At 30.9% G+C, this 19,421-nt stretch overlaps 1 long non-coding RNA gene across 1 annotated transcript; it reads left to right on the top strand.

Moving 5' to 3' along the window:
* Positions 1-7,001: 7,001 nt before the first annotated feature.
* Positions 7,002-19,095, top strand: LOC137835702 (uncharacterized). The gene is made up of 3 exons (XR_011085116.1): positions 7,002-7,406; positions 7,710-7,764; positions 18,889-19,095. It is a non-coding gene; the product is annotated as an uncharacterized lncRNA (long non-coding RNA).
* The last annotated feature ends 326 nt before the right edge of the window (positions 19,096-19,421 follow it).

The following is a 19,421-nucleotide window of genomic DNA, read 5'->3' as shown; positions in this document are numbered from 1 at the left end:
AAAATACTATTATAAAAAAATAGAAAATAGATATCAATTTAATTTTAAACTAATTTCTCATTCTATTAACTAAATAAAAAATATAATATATATATATATATATATATATATATTATTTATTCACATTCTTTATTTACATGTAAATTTATAAAAAAAAACATATATACATGTTAGGAGATGTGTGAATTTTTTTTACAACATTACACTTATATTAATGCAAAATCCTTAGTAAAAAATTAAGTTCTCCAACTTTGTTCAATTGTCTTACTTTCCTTCCTTGGATGAGTGACCTTCGTTTGATGAATGGAAGAAATATATGCCCTAGGTTAATTGTCCTTTGGAAGTTTGTCTTCTATTCCACAATAAATGTTGTGTTTATCTCTAGATCAATTCCATTTATTTAAAAAGGTAGTGAATCGTGATGAGATTCACATATCATAATTGTTGTATCTCAAAAATCAATTTTTAATTTTCTAAAAAAAATTAGTTGTTCACTTGTGGAAGTAACATAGTAGAACAATCATATATATATATATATTCAACGCAACTTCAATCAAATCTGTTTTTATTTTTATTGAAAGGTTTCAATCCTTCAAAGAAGTTAATAATTCCTTCTATCAATAGAGTGATTTCCATACAAGGGCATATCATATTTTTGAATCAAAAGGCACTAGCATAGAGTTGTGACATTTTACAACTTGCAGGTTGTGACTATTTCTTTTTCCAATTTATGAAAGGTTATATAAAATATTAACAAACTTAAAATGTTCAAACGTATACCTCATCATAAGCCACGAACACGAATTGCAATAAAGGAGCATGGAGCAACTATATTACTTTCATTTCCAAAAGCTCGTGTCATCATTTCTTCTATATTATTCTCATATAAATCAGGATTTTGTTGCTTAATCGTGAATTTCATCATTCTCCAAACTTTGAATCTTCTTTATCATTCCATTTATTTTAATGGCATGTTTTTTTTTTTTTTTGGATAATATCAATTTCTTGATTTTTCTTCAATAATGTGGGTGACATAGTCCTTGTAGCAACGAATTCGAAATTTCTAATGTCAAAAAAAACTTACAATAACATATAATGTTATTGCAAAGAATTTCAATATTACATACAAATATAGGTCCATAAATAAATTCAGCATTACATATATCTTTAAACTAAACACTACATCTAGATTATAATAGATTTTCATAAATATTTTTGTATATATATTTACATATTATTATTATTATTAAAAATATTATTATTTTTATTATTACTAATTTTAACATTACTATTGTTGTTGTTATTACTAATAAAAATAATATTAAAAATAATAGTACAATAAATAATAATATTATTATTATCATCATTAATTTACTTATTATTCTTATTAATTTTATTATTATTATTAATATTTAATAATAATATTAATATTGTACTGACTAGGCCGAAAGGTTATGACGAAAGGTCAACCGAAAGGTTGTATCGAAAGGCCAGGCTAAAAGGTTAAATACAAAAAATAAATAAATAAAATTAAATTACTTATTGTAGCAAAGTCCATAAAATAGGCCCAAAGATACCGGTGTGTGTTTAAAAAATATTAGGTGCAAAAAGAAAAGACCCAAGCAGTCTCTAAGTCCAATAAGAGGGTCTTATAAATAAATGTTCAACCTAAAAGGTAAGTAGAGTGAATTTATCTTATAATTAACTAGTACCAATTCTGACTTTGGCATCGACATCGGAGCACCTTACAGATACACACACTCATCCGTGAGAGGTCCAAGCCGAAAGCCTAGACCGAGAGGTTCAAGCCGAAAGCCCAGACCTAGAGCTCCAATCCGAAAACCCAGACCGAGAGCTCAAAGCTGAAAGCCCAGACTGAGAAGTACAAGCCGAAAACCCAGACCGAGATGTCCAAACCAAAAACCAAGACTGAAAAACCCAAACCAAAAGTCCATACCGAGAATTCGCACTGAAAAAGAAGACCAAGAACCCAATAACCTAAAAAAAAATACTAAAAATAATAATAAAATTATTATTAATATACATTACATATAAATTTATTTTCGTATATAATGCTCCCAATCATTACATACAGATTTATATACAAAGTTGTTTCCTATATGTAATGTTCCAGACACTCATAAGGATTTATTTGTAATATGCCTAGACGTTATATACAAATTTGTTTTCTGTGTAATGCGTCTAAGCATAACATACGAAAAACATTTTATATATAAAATTTTAATATTAATATTATCATAATTATTATTAATAATAATTTTACATTATTATTATTATTAATAAATAATAATAGTAATATTTATAATAATAATGATATTAATATTATAAATATTAATAATAATTATAATAATAATAGTATTAATATTATTAATAATAATATTATTATTTGAGATGATTAATGTTAATAGTAATAAAATTAATATTAAAAATAATAATATTAATAGTATTATTATTAATAATAATTAATGTTAATGTTAATATTAATATTATTAATAAATATTAATATTAATATTAGGGTTTAGGGTTATTTATTAATAATATTAATACTATTAATAATATTAGTAATATTAATATTCATTTTATTATCATTAATATTATTATTACATTAATATTAATATTACTACTATTAATAACATTAATATTATTATTATTGATTTTAGTAATATTTATATTAATATTATTGTTAATAATTAAAATATTTATAATAATAATAAACATAATAATAAAAATAATGATAATAATAATAGTAATAACAATAATAATAATAATAATAATAATAATAATAATAATTTATATCTATATATAAAGAAGATTTTCTTCGTAATATTTTTTTTATGTACACGTTTATTTTTTCATTTTATCCTTACATCAATATTTTATTTTATTAATTTAGAAATATATAATAAGATAGTTTTTTTTCATTTTATTGTTATCTTGAACATTTTTGTTATTTCATTCTTTTGATATTTACTTTTATTTTTATAATTCTATCCTCTAACCAAATATATCTTTCTTGGTAATTTTCCACTTCTCTCTTTATCAACAACTTCTCACTTTCCTTTCTATCAACAACTTTTCACCCTCACTATAAAAAACTTCTCACTTCCATCCCTATCAAAAACTTCTTTCACTTCCGTCTCTTAATTGTGTTCCTTGAACTTATCAAGTACAAGATTAATGTATTTCAAGTCTTATTCCCTTCTCTCACATCCTTTATATGCTTCCATTCTCATTTTTTTTTCTTTTCTCTTTTCTTATCCTCGTTTTTTTTTTCTATTTTTTCATAAGACACTACAACTATAAACTTAACAATGTTTTGTTTTTGTGTTTCAAATTTGCAACAATTTGTAGAGGAGTTAAACTTATTTACATATTTTTGTTTGTTTTACGCTCATATGTATTAACTAAGAAAGAGAGATTAATCAAAAACAGTTTTCAAGATTTCAACGAGCTTTTGGATAATCTCAAGATTGGAATAAGATTGAGTCTTGTAATTCTGAACTTTAATCTTTGATTTACCTAGGTGTATTCTATTCCCTTCTTCCTTGAACATTGTATTTCTGTGTGTTTTGGTGTGGTGCAGTTTCAAAAGGTGTTTCTGGAAACTGTGTGGTTCGCCAAAAGTAGTGTGTGTTCTTGAGAGGTTCAAGATCATCAATTTTGGTGTGTGTTATGTAATTTAGGTTTGATTACACAGTGAACCCTCAGAGGTTTTCTGAAGATTGAATGTAGCTCTTGGTTAAGAGTTAACCAATATAAACATATTTTGTGAATCTCTCTCTATATCCATACACTCATTAAACTCTTTTAACTTTGATTTTCAAATTTGCTGGTATAAACAACTGGTTGTTTTGTGAAAACAACTGGTTGATTTTTTGAAATCAACTTAAAAACAATTTTCTATTTGGCTGAATATATTTTAAATTGATTAATTCTTTATAACTTTTCACTCTACCTTCAATACTTACGAAAATCTTTCAAAAACAATTCACCTCCTCTTATTTAAGGCCTTTAATTTAACATAATCATCCTTTAAGGGAAAATCATTCTCAACTTACTCCTCTACTTCTTCCCCAATGTATCTGATGATTATGATCATCCGTCACTTTATATCTATACATTACCAACATTTATTATACACATCCCTTAAGATGCTTTAAATTTTTTTTTCTAAATTCTTTATATTATTTCACCTACTTGAACCTGAAATGTCAGTATACTATACATATTTTATGACATCCAGGCAAGGAAATTAAATTTTCTTTTAAGACTCATCATAATGCACTTAAGTCTAGGGGTCAATGTACTACATGGCTCATAAACTGAGAAGGTTTAGACCAAACATTAAATAAGTTAGGAACATGTTAGTCTTGTCAAGAAGTATACTAAACAAGATAGAGAAGTACGAGTCTTGTCAAGTACTAGTCTTTCCATGAAGTATTAAGTAAGGTCGAGAGCATTAATCTTGTCGAGAAGTACCAAGTACGTTTTAGAAGTATCAGGTTAGACCAAGAAGTACTATATACAAGGTTGAAAACACTTCTACACGGTCATAAAATGTTTATGTATTCAATCAAATGCTAATAAGCATCTAAAACTAATTATCATGACTAAATAACGACTAAACCAAGATTAAGAATGACACGAGCTCACCTCCAAGGCCCATCCAAGTAAAGACCCATTAAGAATATTATATAAATAGACAACTACCTCCAAGATATTGAACATAATTATTTTTTGTTTTTCTTATGACCACGTTAACTTTTAGCCGCACATAGTGACTTGAACATTAGAGTATCTTTGCATGTATCTTCACTTATGAGACTGAACAGAAGACATCCATATACAATTTTTATAACTAAATTAAGTGACTATGTATATTCATTAGTGGTTTCACACCCTTAAACAAGTTTTAATCAATACTTTGTATAACATTGAATACTCATTGAAAAGCTACAATTATCCTAATCCAAATATATCACTCAAATAAGATTAAAAGTTAATTGTGAGACTATTCAATAATATAATAATATAAAGTGTTTTTTTAAATCAAGGGTTAACCAAGAGATACCCTCTCAATTTTTTTTATAAAAATAATCATAAGTTTAAAGATGAAAAAACTCATTCTCATATAAATAGTTTTTAATATTGATAAATTATGTAAAATTGCGCAATCAAAATTTATTCTCTAGTTGTAAAAAAACTTCTCTTACATACACAAACTAGATGCTAAATCTAGATATTTTTGCGATAGAAACAACATGTCATGTTATATAATTTTCAAAAACAAACAAGCCGTGGTCCTAGTATATACAACGTTTCAGAAAGTTGTTCATGTAAAAAAATGGTTATAAATATAATTTAAAAATATAGTCAATGATGTATATAAGATAATACATTAAGAGATTATATGTACCTTCTATCAAACCAATCTTAATTCAATTAAGATATAATTAATTTAAACGATGAAACTCTTTTGAAACACTTAACCTAACAATACATACAAAATATTCTTATTTATATGAAGCATAATTTGAAAGGGAAACATATATTTAGTAAGGAATGATGCTTTGAAGAAATATGTAGAGAAAAAAAAAATAATGGAATAAGATGATATGCCGCAAATTTTGAAAATGAATGGCTATAACTTTGAACAACATGTCCAGTTTAAGATAGTCATGTGATTTTATTCTTTCACTTTTCTCTTTGCTAAATCAAACTTCCTATTAATACCAATCTCTTTTCTTATTCTTTATAGAAGATTGTAATTAACTTTATTTCAACCAAGTTTATTTAATAGAATATAACAAAATTAATAATAGAAAACTAAAGCCTGAAAGCAACAATTCTCTGAGATCTGAATGTGGTGGTACAAGTGTAGGGTTTCTGAAGTTGGTGTTGTCTCAACATGAGCCTCATTTTCTACTTTTTCCCAATCTAACAATTTAAGAAGTACCTTGTGAGCTGGTTGCCAATTGATTTTCAGAACTGAATAATGAATGCCTTTTGAGAGTGAAGGCATGGAAAAGATAGCCCTTTGCACTGCAAATTTGTCCACAACCTAATCTTGTTTTCTAACATCTTTTAAGTATGTCTTCGTGATTTCTTAGTGCCTCTTAATTTGGATATTTAATAGGAAATTCTTCAACTCTATCAAAGTTCTTAAGTACAATCATAATATATAAATATTGAAAAAAAATAAAACTAATTAATTTAAAAATACCATTATTTTATTGATGGAATAATTATTAATAAGACATTTATATGGTTTTTGATGGAATATTTTATACTATATTAAATTTTATTTTATTAATTCAAACAGACTAAAAATGAACGTTAAAGTATAAAAAAACAAAAGAAGAACGTGACTTTTAAAATTTTGCAAGATAAAACTTTGAAAATGTATATAAAAATTGTAAAAAAGACTATTTTTTTAATATTCTGTATAAAAATGTAATAGAAAATATCATGAAAAATGCTGATACTGTATCTATATTTTGTCTGGTTGTGTTTCTCTTTACACGTTACAGAAAACAGAATACCCACAGGGAGACATAGTCATGGCAAGTGAAGAGTCAGTCCACTTTCCTAGGTGGGAGTGTGTGATTGGTGCAGTAATGAAATCCCACGTGGTACTGATGCTTTACATCACGTGGGCTTAGACCAGCTTGTTGTGTGGCAGACATGAGCACACACCTCTTTCTAGCTATCTAGCTTTAGATATCAGAGAAAACCGTAAATAATAATAATGGAGACACATCCTTATCCACACATAAACCTACGTCTAATCATAGTTTTTCCTTTGCTTTGTTTAATGTTTCCGTGTTTTCTCCCGCACCCAAAATGACCAAAATACACTCCAAACATATGCCATATTTTTTATTTATTCATTTCATCTCAGGAAGGACATATGCCATTTATCTAGATAGATCATGTCTACAAGAATTGGTCCAAAATCTCTTCTGATTTCTGTGAATCAATCTCACCACTCTCTCTCATAATCCTTTTCAACAGGAATTTCTTATTATATAAATGTTAGCCGCGTGCAATACTTCCTAACTTGCAATATAGCAAGTCATTGTTATACACGTTGATGCCGATATGTTGCCTTTATCTGCATTTGCACCTGCACTTTACTTGGTTTCTCTGCAACATTATTCAGCACATGTCACTTGTGGAGGAAGATATATATATATATATATATATATTATATTATATTATATTATATATATGTGTGGAATAGAGAAACTGAGAACGAGGTGCAGGTGCATCTGCAGGTGAAAGTCATATCGGATTGTTAGCTATAATTTAGCTTTACTGAAGCTCTTTGGATGTGGTCAGAAGGAGATAGTATGGTTGCAGCTGTTGGTGCTACATCATAAAGGGTAAGATATAATTTTCTCTTCTTTGAACACACACGCCCGTTTCGGTTTCAGCTCTTCTATCTTCCTCTTAATGTACTGCAACATGTGCTATTTTTTGTGGTGCATATCTCTACATACATGCATACAAACACAATTCTTATGCAGATCTAGATCCATGTATATGGAGGTGGTGTTGAATCCGTAATTTTGAAGTTTAGACAAAGCTTAGTCAGAATTAAGGATTGAATGATATTATGTGTGTTCTGTTAACCTACTTTCTTCCTTTGGCCATCAACTGTTTTATTTTCCAAGAATATATTACAGGAAGGAGTCAAATTAGAAGATGTGGCCTGTTCTCTGCAAACATAATGATTCAAAGGTATTATTTTATATGAAATTTGACCACAAGTTATGAATACCTGCTCAGTAGTGTCAATTTAGTGAAAGGGTTTTTAGCCAAAATGGGTGTTAGGGCCTTTAGTCTGAAGGATTCTGCAAAATTTAACTGCAGAAAAAGGGAGGGCTTGAGAGTTTCGTTATTCCCTTTTTCTTCCTTTTCTAAATTTAAGTTATGAAAATGACACAAGTTAAATTAATTCTTTTTTTTTTTTTTTATCAGCAAATAGCAATGAAATTAAATAAGACCACTTCAGGGGTGGTCCAACCCTTATACAACAAAACAGATTTTCTCAAAGAGCCTTTCCATCTACATATCAACCAAAAGACCTCATACTCTTTCCCATCTCAATCAATAATAAAAGAAATTTGCTGTGCTTTATGACAAGTGGTAGTGGTAGTCTCCCTTGGATATTTTCTGAAAGAGAAATGATGGAACCCTCAGTTGTTTTTCACACTATGATTGTTACTTGAAATGGACATATGGTCAATTAACAAGATCAAGTGCTGTCTTATTTTTTGAGAATTTTCCAACTTCGGAATCTTTAGTTTTCTCTTCTTATGAACCCAACTCCAATTTCCCATCGGAGGAAGAATATATAAAAGATTGATGAAAAGAGAGAAAACTTGTGTGAGAAAGCATATTATGCCCTAGTGCCAGCCAGTGATAGAACTACTAATATCATAAAAGAACCCAATTTATTACATGCTAAACAGGCTTACCCATGAAACAATATCTGATATATATACTGGCTGGAAAAATCTAACTAATTAAGAACAGTCATACACACTAGGATAGTTGGATAACTTCTTTAATGTGTTCGAAATTGAAATTCCTGCATACACTGTACCCAATAAAATATTTGCAGCTTGTTGTTTAGAATACACAATTTCAAGAAGTGTATATTAATGACTAGAAGCTACTGTCCAAGTGAGACCTTTTGAACTGTCTAGAAACTAAGTTAGGAAGTAGAAGTTAGCTAATGTAGCACAATCTAGAAAAGGAAGGTAGAAAGGTCTTGAATCAAATTAACTGCAATATATGGAAGATGATGAAGCTCAACTTTGAGTTGAAGACAGATGATGCTTTAAATCTTATCAAATCTGAATTCATGGGTGGATTTTCAAATAATTATATATCCTTTTTTACATAATATAAAAGGTTGGTGGTTACTTCTCTTTGGAAATCATTGCCATTGAGTTTGTGTTACTCTAACAGGCTCATCTTTTTTTCCACTCTGAACAGGGTCTGCAGATTTTTACATATATAGAATCTGCCTACTCTTTTTAAATTGAGATGTTGACATTCTACAAGCTCGAATCTCTTTTTATATATGAAGAACTTACCTAAACATATTTTATTATACGTTTTCAACGAAATCAATGAAGATTGAATATGAATATTTATTAAAGGTTTGTCTAGAATGTAGAATTGAATTGTTTGATTAGTTTACAACCAGTGTTATGTTTGGCTTGCGTAGATCATATCGATCATGTTTCACTGTATTTTAAACTGTGCAATGTTTGAATCTATATTAATGTCTTTTGGGAAAATGTTTGGATTTCAGTTATTAATGAGATCTACAGGCATAAGAATAAATTCATTTTTAAAGGTAGAGTGATAAATCATTATGAATTTTTTTTCCAATTAAAGGTCTGGTCTTGGATTAGTACATCTAAAATTGCGCATGCTTGTTTTTTCTATTCAGATTGGTGTCTAGACCCGTTGACGTATTTGTTTATAATTAAAAACCTTTGACTTTACAAGCTTTTAGTTTGAGTAAGAAGCTTGTGTGGTGTTATTATGTTTCTCTGTTTAATAGCTCAAATTTGATTAAGTGGAATAACTGGTTGTTTCCGGTTTGATTTGTAATAAGATTAGACCACTCTTAAAATGGTTAATATTTATTTATTTATTTATTTTGATAAAAAAATTATTTAAGACTATTTATACTACTCTCTTATTGGTAATAGTTAGAGTAATGTTATACAATTTTAAATAATTATTTTTCATTTATAAGATACTTTCAAATGTATTGCAGAAAATAAGAAAAATAATAATAATAAGAGAGATCAATTCAATTCTCAAATTATATTTCTCTTAATCTAAATTTTGTTTTATACTGCATAATATACCAAATTACCCTTAAATAGCAAGAATAATACAATAAAATTCAAATTAAAAAAATATGTCGAAAATCAGATTCCTTCTTCCAACTAGATTTTTATGAATAAATATTTTCCATGAGTGGTATCGGCAATGTTGAGTTGAGTCAAAGTTACAATAAATAGTCAAGAATAATACAAAAAATATTAAAGTCATTTTAGAGAAAATTTAGATTATGTTAGATTAATTTTAATTTTAGTATTTTATTCTATAAATTAATTTCTAAATGAAATAAGTTGAACTCACATAATAGTTTGTAAATTCTGTAGTATTTGTTTGGATTAGGAATGAAAAGTGATGGAGTAGAAAAAAAGAAACGTAAAATAGAATATGAAACTATTTTGATTAAAACAATTAGAAAAAAATTGAGTACAATTTTATATGTAATTATGACTAATTTTTAAAAAAATAAGTATAAATTATAATTAAGTAATTGAAGTGATTACTAAAATGTCTTCATTTTAAAAATTAAATAAATTTAAATATAAATAAAAAATACACGTAAAATTAATATTTATTCTGATGAAAACAAATACATAATTCATTAAGATAAGGGCCATAATCCAAATTATATCTTTCAAAAATATGTTAATTCAAAATTCTGTTAATATCATAAGTTATGTTATATATAAATTGAAAGTGTTGGAGATCTCACATCGACTAGAGATTAGAGCCTTTCATTGTATATAAGTGGGTGCAAACCTCAACCCTATGAGTCGGTTTTATGGGGTTGAGTTAGGCTTAAAGTTCACTTCTTAATATGGTATCAGAGCCATTTCGAGCCTATCCTAGCGAGGTTTGTGTTGGGCCTATCGTGCCACCCGCTATCGGGTCGCTATCGGACCACTCAAAATATATAGTCCCATGCACGAGTTGACAGTCTCGGCGTGAGGGGGGTGTGTTGGAGATCCCACATCGACTAGAGATTAGAGACTTAAAGTCCACTTTATAATAGAATGTGTGAAATAGATAACTAATAATGGAACTAAAAAAATTCGTATTTTCTTTTACCTTTTTACACATTTCAATGGATAATATGAAGGTATAATTATTTTATTGGTTTCTATGTTTAGGGCAATATTCAATTTATTATTCAGATTCATCCTCACTTATCGCTCCTCAATTATTATAAGAGAGCCAATGCATGGAGTTCGTAAAGCTAATCTCTTCTTGTTATGAAATTTGGCAAAGAGTATCGTTAATTCTCACTTGTTTCACCACATTTGCCTCACCTCCCACCGGAATTTTGACACGCAACCGAGCATACTCAAGCACTTCCCTTGTTAACATGGCCTCATCAACCTCTATGAGCGTTTCGACGAGGGCCCCAATACTTTCGGAGCACTAACTGCTCCAAAGCGTCAGCGAAATGCCTTTACAACGAACCCAAAACAAAATTATCAACTACCATAAAACTATCATCCCAAGGGACTAAAGACTAGAAAATTCCATCAAACCACTTTGTTTTTAGCAATTGACTTAGTCTCACAAAATTAAAACCGCTCATAATGAAACTTTCCTTGATGGATTGCGCATTATTTGTCTCAAAGAATTTCCCTACATAGCAATCCTCCAGCCACTTTGTATAATCCACCTTGACCCGAATGCAAACCGTGCTGACATCTGATTTCTTCTGGGAAAATAGCTCACTGTCGTTCTTAACCACTTGTGCAAAAGATCTTTGTTGAGCCTTCAGTCTCCAAACCTTTTTTGGATGATCGGGCTTTTGTACAACAACCCTAACGATTATGGGTGCCTCATTCATGCTAAACTTAGGTTTGTTTATCTGCAATTTCCTATAACCAATCCATATAGAATCTCCCTACCCACCCTCTTCCATAGGTTTGCATAGATTCTCCCAACTCACCCAAGATATAAACCTATTAACCTTGTCCTAGCCCCATAAGAATCTCCTTTTAACGTTAATAATTTTATCACACATCGAATCCAGAGCTTTAAAGAAAGATAAGTAGAAGAGCAGTAAAGATGTGAAGACCGACTTAACTAAGCATATTCTTTTTGCCAAAGAAAAAATCTTCCTTTCCAAGCACATAGTTTAACGCTGATTTTATTCAAGATGGGCTCCCAAAACTGCTTCTTCCTAAGGTATTGCCTATTTCTAACCCCAAGTATTTAAATGATACCCTCATAGGAGTACAATGCAAAGACTTTAAGTACCAGTCTAGCGATTCTCTTACAACATTAATACCTGCTAGCTTTGATTTGTGGAAGGTAATTTTGAGCCTCGATGCTAGCTCATAACACCTGAGAATAGCTTTGACAATGAAGATATTAGAGAATGATTCTTCACAGAGGAAGATAGTATCATCTGCAAATTGTAGCACGCATGACTCTACCTCCTTCCTACCCACCCTCACGCCTTTAAGAAAGTTTCCTTTGATTGCCTGTCTTACTAGCCTAGACAGACCTTCAACAACTACAAGAAAGAGGAAAAGAGGAAAAGAGTTAAAGGGTCTCCATGCCTCAACCCTCTCGTAGGTTTGAATCCCGTAGTGGGGCTTCCATTGACCAAAACTGAGACCGACACTGACTCTAAGCAACCTATGATCCACGTAATCCATCTGCTATGGAAACCCAACCTCTGCAGCATATCAAACAAAAAAAACCCAGTTGACCGAGTCATACGCCTTTTCATAGTCCATCTTTAGACACAAACCTCTCTCATTCCTCCTGAGCTCCTCAAGAACCTTATTGACCACTAGAACACTATCTAGCATCCTTCTATCATTCAAGAAATTCGATTGGCTACACTTCTCCTGAGTCAAAATCTCAACCTTCCATCTTCAAAAACACTATTACAACAAAGGATTTTATTTTTAACTTTACATATTTAGATTTATCGCATGGTTACCGGATTTATAGGATATTACCTAATTTATCACATATCTCTTTATTTTCTATTTGATATAACCCATTCATTCGGTCGGTCAGTCACCGATACCAAGTGGCGTGGCTCATTCGGCTCCGACTAGTACAATATCTAAAATAGTTTCTAAATTGGTATTTAATTAAATAATTGGTATATAATTAGGGTGACAATGTGGATTGGCCCATCCCATGCTAGGAGTGTGGTCTCATTTCACTAGCTCACCTCGCATAAGAAGTAACTCGCGAGTCAACCCGCGTAAGATTTTTTTTTTCAAAAATTAAAATTTCATTCATTATAAAAAAAAACTTATTCCTACTACTGAATAATTAAAATTTTATCCGTATTTCAATTCATTTAATTAAGATAAAAATATAAATTTAAGTATGAGGGTTGTTAGAAGGCTTGATTAAAAATAATTAAAGTTTTGCTTTGCATATAATTTTTCCCTATATATGTGCGTAAATGTATAAAAGTATCTTATCAAAGTTTAGCTACAAAACATTTTAATGAAGATGACTAATTTTTCAACTATCGTATTGAAATCTCTTCTTTATATTATTTTTTATTAACAAATTTTAAATATAAAATTTTACATAAAACTAAATTCACTGTCACTCTAAATACTTGGATATGATTTTTTTATTTTCACGGGCCAACGGACCAACCTGCCTCGCCCTACTTTTGGACCGCGCGCACTGCGGGCTATGTGGGGTGGGCCAAAGCAAGTTTTAGCTACTAACAATTAGATACTAATTTAGAAACTATTTATTAATAATATAAACTATTTTAAATATTAATATTTTTTTAGTCTTTACAATAATATATAATTTAATCAATAAAGTAATTAATTAATTATTTTTTTAAAATAGTTTCTATTTAAGTTTATATATATAAATATTATTGATTGTAGATATAATAAGTTTATTTTGTTTAACATAAATACCTAATAAAAATTTAAAATTATACTTAAATAATTATTGATTGCAGATATAATAAGTTTATTTTGTTTAACATAAATACCTAATCAACAATTTACAATTATACTTATATAATAGTTGGATTGAGATGAATCATATCTAAGTTATATATATAGTAGTTAGATTGGGTCAGATTGAGACCCAACCAAATTTTATATTTTAAAATTTATATTTAACTATTGAAATGCAAATTATTCAAAAATTAATATGGTTGAGTTATTTATATTTCAGTTATAATAAATTAAAAATTTCCTTTTGTAAAAAACCAGTTTTATTTTATTTTAATTTTAAATAATAATATTTTTTTTTTATGTTTCTTTCACTAATTTACTTATAGAAGTAAAATAAAAAATAGGGTCACACTCCTAAACCTATCTCAAATTCTAAACCTATATCAAATTCTCAACAAATAGTATACAAATTTATATATTTCATTATTGTTTTTATACATTTTTTTATCAGGAATAAAGATTATATACATATGAACCATTTCAGGGGTGATTCAACCCTTGTACACCGAATCAGGAACAACCTGACCATCCAACACCTTCCAAACAACTATTGCAAATATGGATGGCAATGCGAGCTGGCTCGTCCCGCATAGGCCTGCCCCGCACCTGGCCCACAAAAAGCGGGTCGGGTTGGCCTGCCCCGCATAGGATCTGCGAGCTGATTTTTCTAGCCCACCCCGCATAAGGGTTAGCTCGCGGACTAGCCCGCATAAAAAATATTTTTTAAATAAAATTTTTGATTTTTTTTTATTTAGATGTATTAGGTTAATGGTCTCATAATATATTTTCATAAGACATGCATAGTAAGATGTTATTAAAATTTTCAGAATGTCAAATATGAGGCTACATAAAGAAAATATGGAGGTGCAGAAAAAAATTTCTACATTTAAAAGTTATGCGGGTTATGCGGACCAATCTGCCCTGCACTTGGCCCGCGTGGGCTGCAGGTTATGCTGGGTGGGCCAACGGGTTGAAATAAGCAACATGCTCCACGTTTTTTTCAACGGATCGCGAGCCGACCCGCACAACCCGCCCTATTTTGCCACCCCTAATTACAAATACTACTAAACCTGACAAAAACAAACTCCATCACCAATCTAAACCAAGTAAAGACATACTAGAGTCAGAGAAAGAAAAGCAAGTTGAGGGGAACTTAGAATTGATCCAAGATCAAACCTTCAATTGGGCCAAAGAAAAGATCTCAAAATAATTCAGAACTCCTCCTTCAAAAATAATCTTATTCCTATGACGCCAAATCTCACTAACCACCACTATTCAAATATTCCTCAACCCTAAATTTACCGTCTTCGAAGCATTGCACAACCTGAACTGCAAAAAAGGAGAGAAAGCATGAATGGGGGCAATCGACGAAATGCCTAACCACTCATAACACAGATTCCACACCAACCAGGTTATTTTACAATAAAAAAACAAATGAGAATACTCCTCCTCTTTTACCCCACAAAAGCAGGCCAAAACTTTCGACCTTAATCCTGCGTCCAAGTAAATTAGCCTTAGTAACAATCTTATTTCCCAGCACCCTCCAAGTAGTAACCTGAGCGAGGGGCAAAGCCTTAATCCTTCAAAATAGTTTAAACATCCCCGACCATTCCCCCTCATGACCACCCCTTAAGATCCCATAAGCCGAATTAACAGAAAACTCTTGAAGTATGTCTTCCTTCCAAATCCACCTATCAAATTTCTCCAAGACAGGGCATGAGTTGTGCGCTACCTCAAGAAGCTTCTTAACTTGGACCTTCTCCCAGTTGTAAAGATTTCTTCTCCACGCCAATGACCACTCCCAACCATTGTTTGTCCGAGACCCACAACTAGCTAACGCCACATCTTTCTCAACACTTAATGAAAAAAGCCTTGGGAATTTAAACTTCAAGGATTCATTACTAGCCCACCGATCTTCCCATAACTTAATAGACTTCCCGTTGCCAATTTCCCAATCTAAACAATCACCAAAGTTACTACCCCACTTCTCTAGCTTCCAGATCAACTTCAAATCTTTCCACCAAAGGAAATCATTATGACCACGTTTGTCCTCTATGAGATTTCTCCAGCCTCCATATTTAGACTCAAGAATCTCCTTCCATAAACCTCCCTCATTAGACCCCAACCGCCAAATCCATTTACCCAACAAGCCAAATTGAAGTCCTTAATATTTACTACTCCATGTCTTCCCTCTTCCCAAGATTCGCAAACCTTTTCCCACGAAACTCAAGCAATCTTCCTCCCTTCGGAACCCCACCCCCAAAGAAATTTTCTCTAAATACTCACAATTTTCTCCATCATCGTCGCAGGCAGCATAAACATTGACAAGAATGACTTGATGAGATAAATCCTTCCAGCCATAGATAAATTACGACCTTTCCATCTTCCCAATCTGGATTTGATTTTACCCACCACACCATCCCAAAACACTTCCCTTTTGTGACAACCACCAATTGGTGGCCCCAGATATTTAAAAGGGACTTTCATTACTTTGCAGTTAAGAATAGTCGCAAAACCTTGGATAGAAAACGCATTGACCCCCACTCCTCCGATCCTGCTTTTCATAAAGTTCACCTTCAACCCCGATATGCAGAATCGATAGGGTATTAGTTTCCAAGGAGTGGTTGGATGTCTGGGCAAATAGTAAACAATTTGTCTCTAGTAGATCGGTGTCAGATTATTGTGCATTGGTAGTTAAAGATGTGAGCTATGATTGGGACCAAAGTCGTGTAGAAGCTTGGATATTTGGCAGAAGGATGGTAGGTTCAAAGATTTTGTGCAAGACAAGTGGATTAATTATGAAGTGTTTGGAAGATGGATGTTCGTTTTTAAGAAAAAATTGAAAAGATTAAAACAGGATTTAAAAACCTGGAATCGAGTTATCTTCGGGAATGTCATTAATTTAGGGGAGAACTTAAAAGATAAGATTCAGATTTTGGATGATCGAGACGATGAAGGCGCTCTTGATGAGGCAGGTAGGGAGGAAAGGAGGAGTCTATTGACAGAACTTAATAAGAATCAATTCAAGCAAAAAGTTGTGTACTTTCAGAAAGCTTGTTAGAAGTGGTTACAACAAGGAGATCTAAATGCTAAGTATTTCCATTCGGTTGTCGCTTGGAGAAGGGTAAGGAATAGATTCAATGGTACGTTCATTAACAGGTTATGGTGCAAGAACAAGGATGTGGTTAAGGATAAAGTCAGGAATTTTTTCAATACTAGATTTGAATAAGTTATTGGGCCTCAGGTTAGGTTGGACAATGTATCTTTTAACTCTATTTCTGAATCTGATAACGAGATGCTGATCGGTTCTTTTTCTGAAGAGGAAGTTAAGAACGCGGTTTGGAGTTACGACAGTTCGAAGAGATTGGGTCTGGATGGTTTTAATTTTTGTTTCATTAAACATAGTTGGGATGTGGTTAAGAAGGACATTTGTACGACAATAGAAGATTTTGCTATCTCTGATTCGTGGCCTAGGGGGTCAAACACTTCTTCTATTTGTTTGGTTCCTAAGTCTGATAACCCTCATTCGCTTGGCGATTTCAGACCCATCTCTCTCTAGTCAATTGCCTATACAAGATTATTTCAAAACTTCTCTCCATTAGGTTGAAAAAGGTGTTATGCAAGGTCATTAATTTTAGACAATCGACTTTTCTTGAAGGAAGGGATTTAATGGACAATGTTTGTGTCGCTAACGAGGAGCTTGAGGAGTCTAAATGAAGGAAGAAGAGTTATGTTTTTTTCAAAGTTAATTACGAGAAGACGTATGATTCGGTGACCTAAACCCTAATACTTATCCATTGTTTTTATTGTTTTATACATATTTAATCTTGTGAAAAAAAACTGCTGTGGTGCTTGTAAAATTCAATTTTGTTCTTTATTTATTTTGTTGAATATTGAAAACATTATTTCCTACTTTATTCCCAAAAAAAAAACTATTTCAATAAGAATTTTTAAATATCTAATGAATAGTGTAAATATATCATTAACACCTCGAATGCTTTTTTGAAAATCATTAGTCTGGTTAGGAAATTTAGCTTTAATTAAAACTCATATTAATGCACTAAAAATTGTATATTGATAAAGTCTTTAATTATATTTTACAATAAATATATATATATATATATATATATATATTCTTTAACAGTGACTTTAATTGCAAAAATACATCATCACTAGAAAGATGATTTGAGATAAATAATTGAAATTGTAGATAATGTGATATTTTTTTAATCATTATAGATAATGTGATATGAAAAGAAGAGAAACCAAAAGATAGAAAAAAAAAACAAAGTATTTATTGTTCAGAGTGTCTGGAGATAAGACTCTTTCTTTCTATAAATAGCTGATATCTCCCAGAGTTAGTCACAAAATATTTCTTGATTTGAATGTATCAATCTCAGTCTTCTCTTTCTCTCTCTCAATCCCTTTTCCCAGGGATTTCATATACAGCACAATCTTGCTAAAATTATTATGCAGAAGGAAATTGTGCATCTTGATGCCCCCAATATGTTGCCTTTATCTGCATTTGCACCTGCGCTTTGTTTGGTTTCTGTGGAACATAACAAGAGTAGGTAAGAACAAGGAGTAAGTAAACTTACCAGGCACAAGGTGCAGGTGCATCTGCAGTTGAATGCCATATTGGTTCATTTAACTTACTGAAGCACACTGCTTGTGTGGTTGCAACTGCTTGTGCTTCTTCTTTCTTTTATCATAACATTCCTTTCTCTTTGAATATATACCATCTCCTTGTTAATCTACTGCAATATACTATTTATTGTTGCATATACGCACACAATCACACTTCTTGTGCAGATCTAGATCTACTTCAAAGGTGGAGTTGAATCTCTAACCTAAAAACTTAGAAATGGGTGTAGAAGCTGACACAGCCCTCTTAGTTGGTATTAAGTTGTGAATAAAATGTATGTTCTGTTAACCTACATATTTCCTTTAGGTTTTTTCCCCGAAATGGTGCAATTCGTTTCCTTTACCTATGCTCCAAATTTTGCAAAAGTATATCAGAAAAATGTTTAATTAAATTATTTGATCTTTAACTTTATCAAAGGGTCTGAGGAAAACTGAACTACGGTCTCCAAAACCCATCTGCAGAAGGTGATAGAGGTACCCCTCCTTTTCTTTTTCTCTTTCCCTTCTATTCTAAAGCCTATTAATTGTAATATGATAATGACAAGTTAATTAATTTTTGTATTGGTACTCTGTTGGATATTTTTGAGGAAAGAAAAATGATGGAACCCTCTGATATTTTTTTTCAGCCAATAGTTTCACTTGAAAAGACATGGTCAATTAACATAACCAAATCCTATCTAATCTTTCAGAGTAATCCACCTTCTAAATCTTTACTTTTCTCTTCTCCTTATGTTTCAACCCACCCAATTTACTTCCACCAATTACCACACCCGAATGGAAGAATAAATATGACTTCATACGCTTGATCTAGTCAAAACACAGACTGATACCATATGAGAAGGTGCAGGATTAATAAGATTAGTATTACTGATGGAACAAAATGATATAATAAGGTCAATCCTCTAAACTTGTTGATGATCTAAAAACAGCTGTACACATATCAGTTGGGTA

This window comes from Phaseolus vulgaris, chromosome 5 (genome assembly GCF_000499845.2).
Source record: "Phaseolus vulgaris cultivar G19833 chromosome 5, P. vulgaris v2.0, whole genome shotgun sequence".
NCBI lineage: Eukaryota > Viridiplantae > Streptophyta > Magnoliopsida > Fabales > Fabaceae > Phaseolus > Phaseolus vulgaris.
The sequence above is the reverse complement of the archived record's forward strand: the minus strand, read 5'-3'. Positions and strand labels throughout refer to the sequence as shown.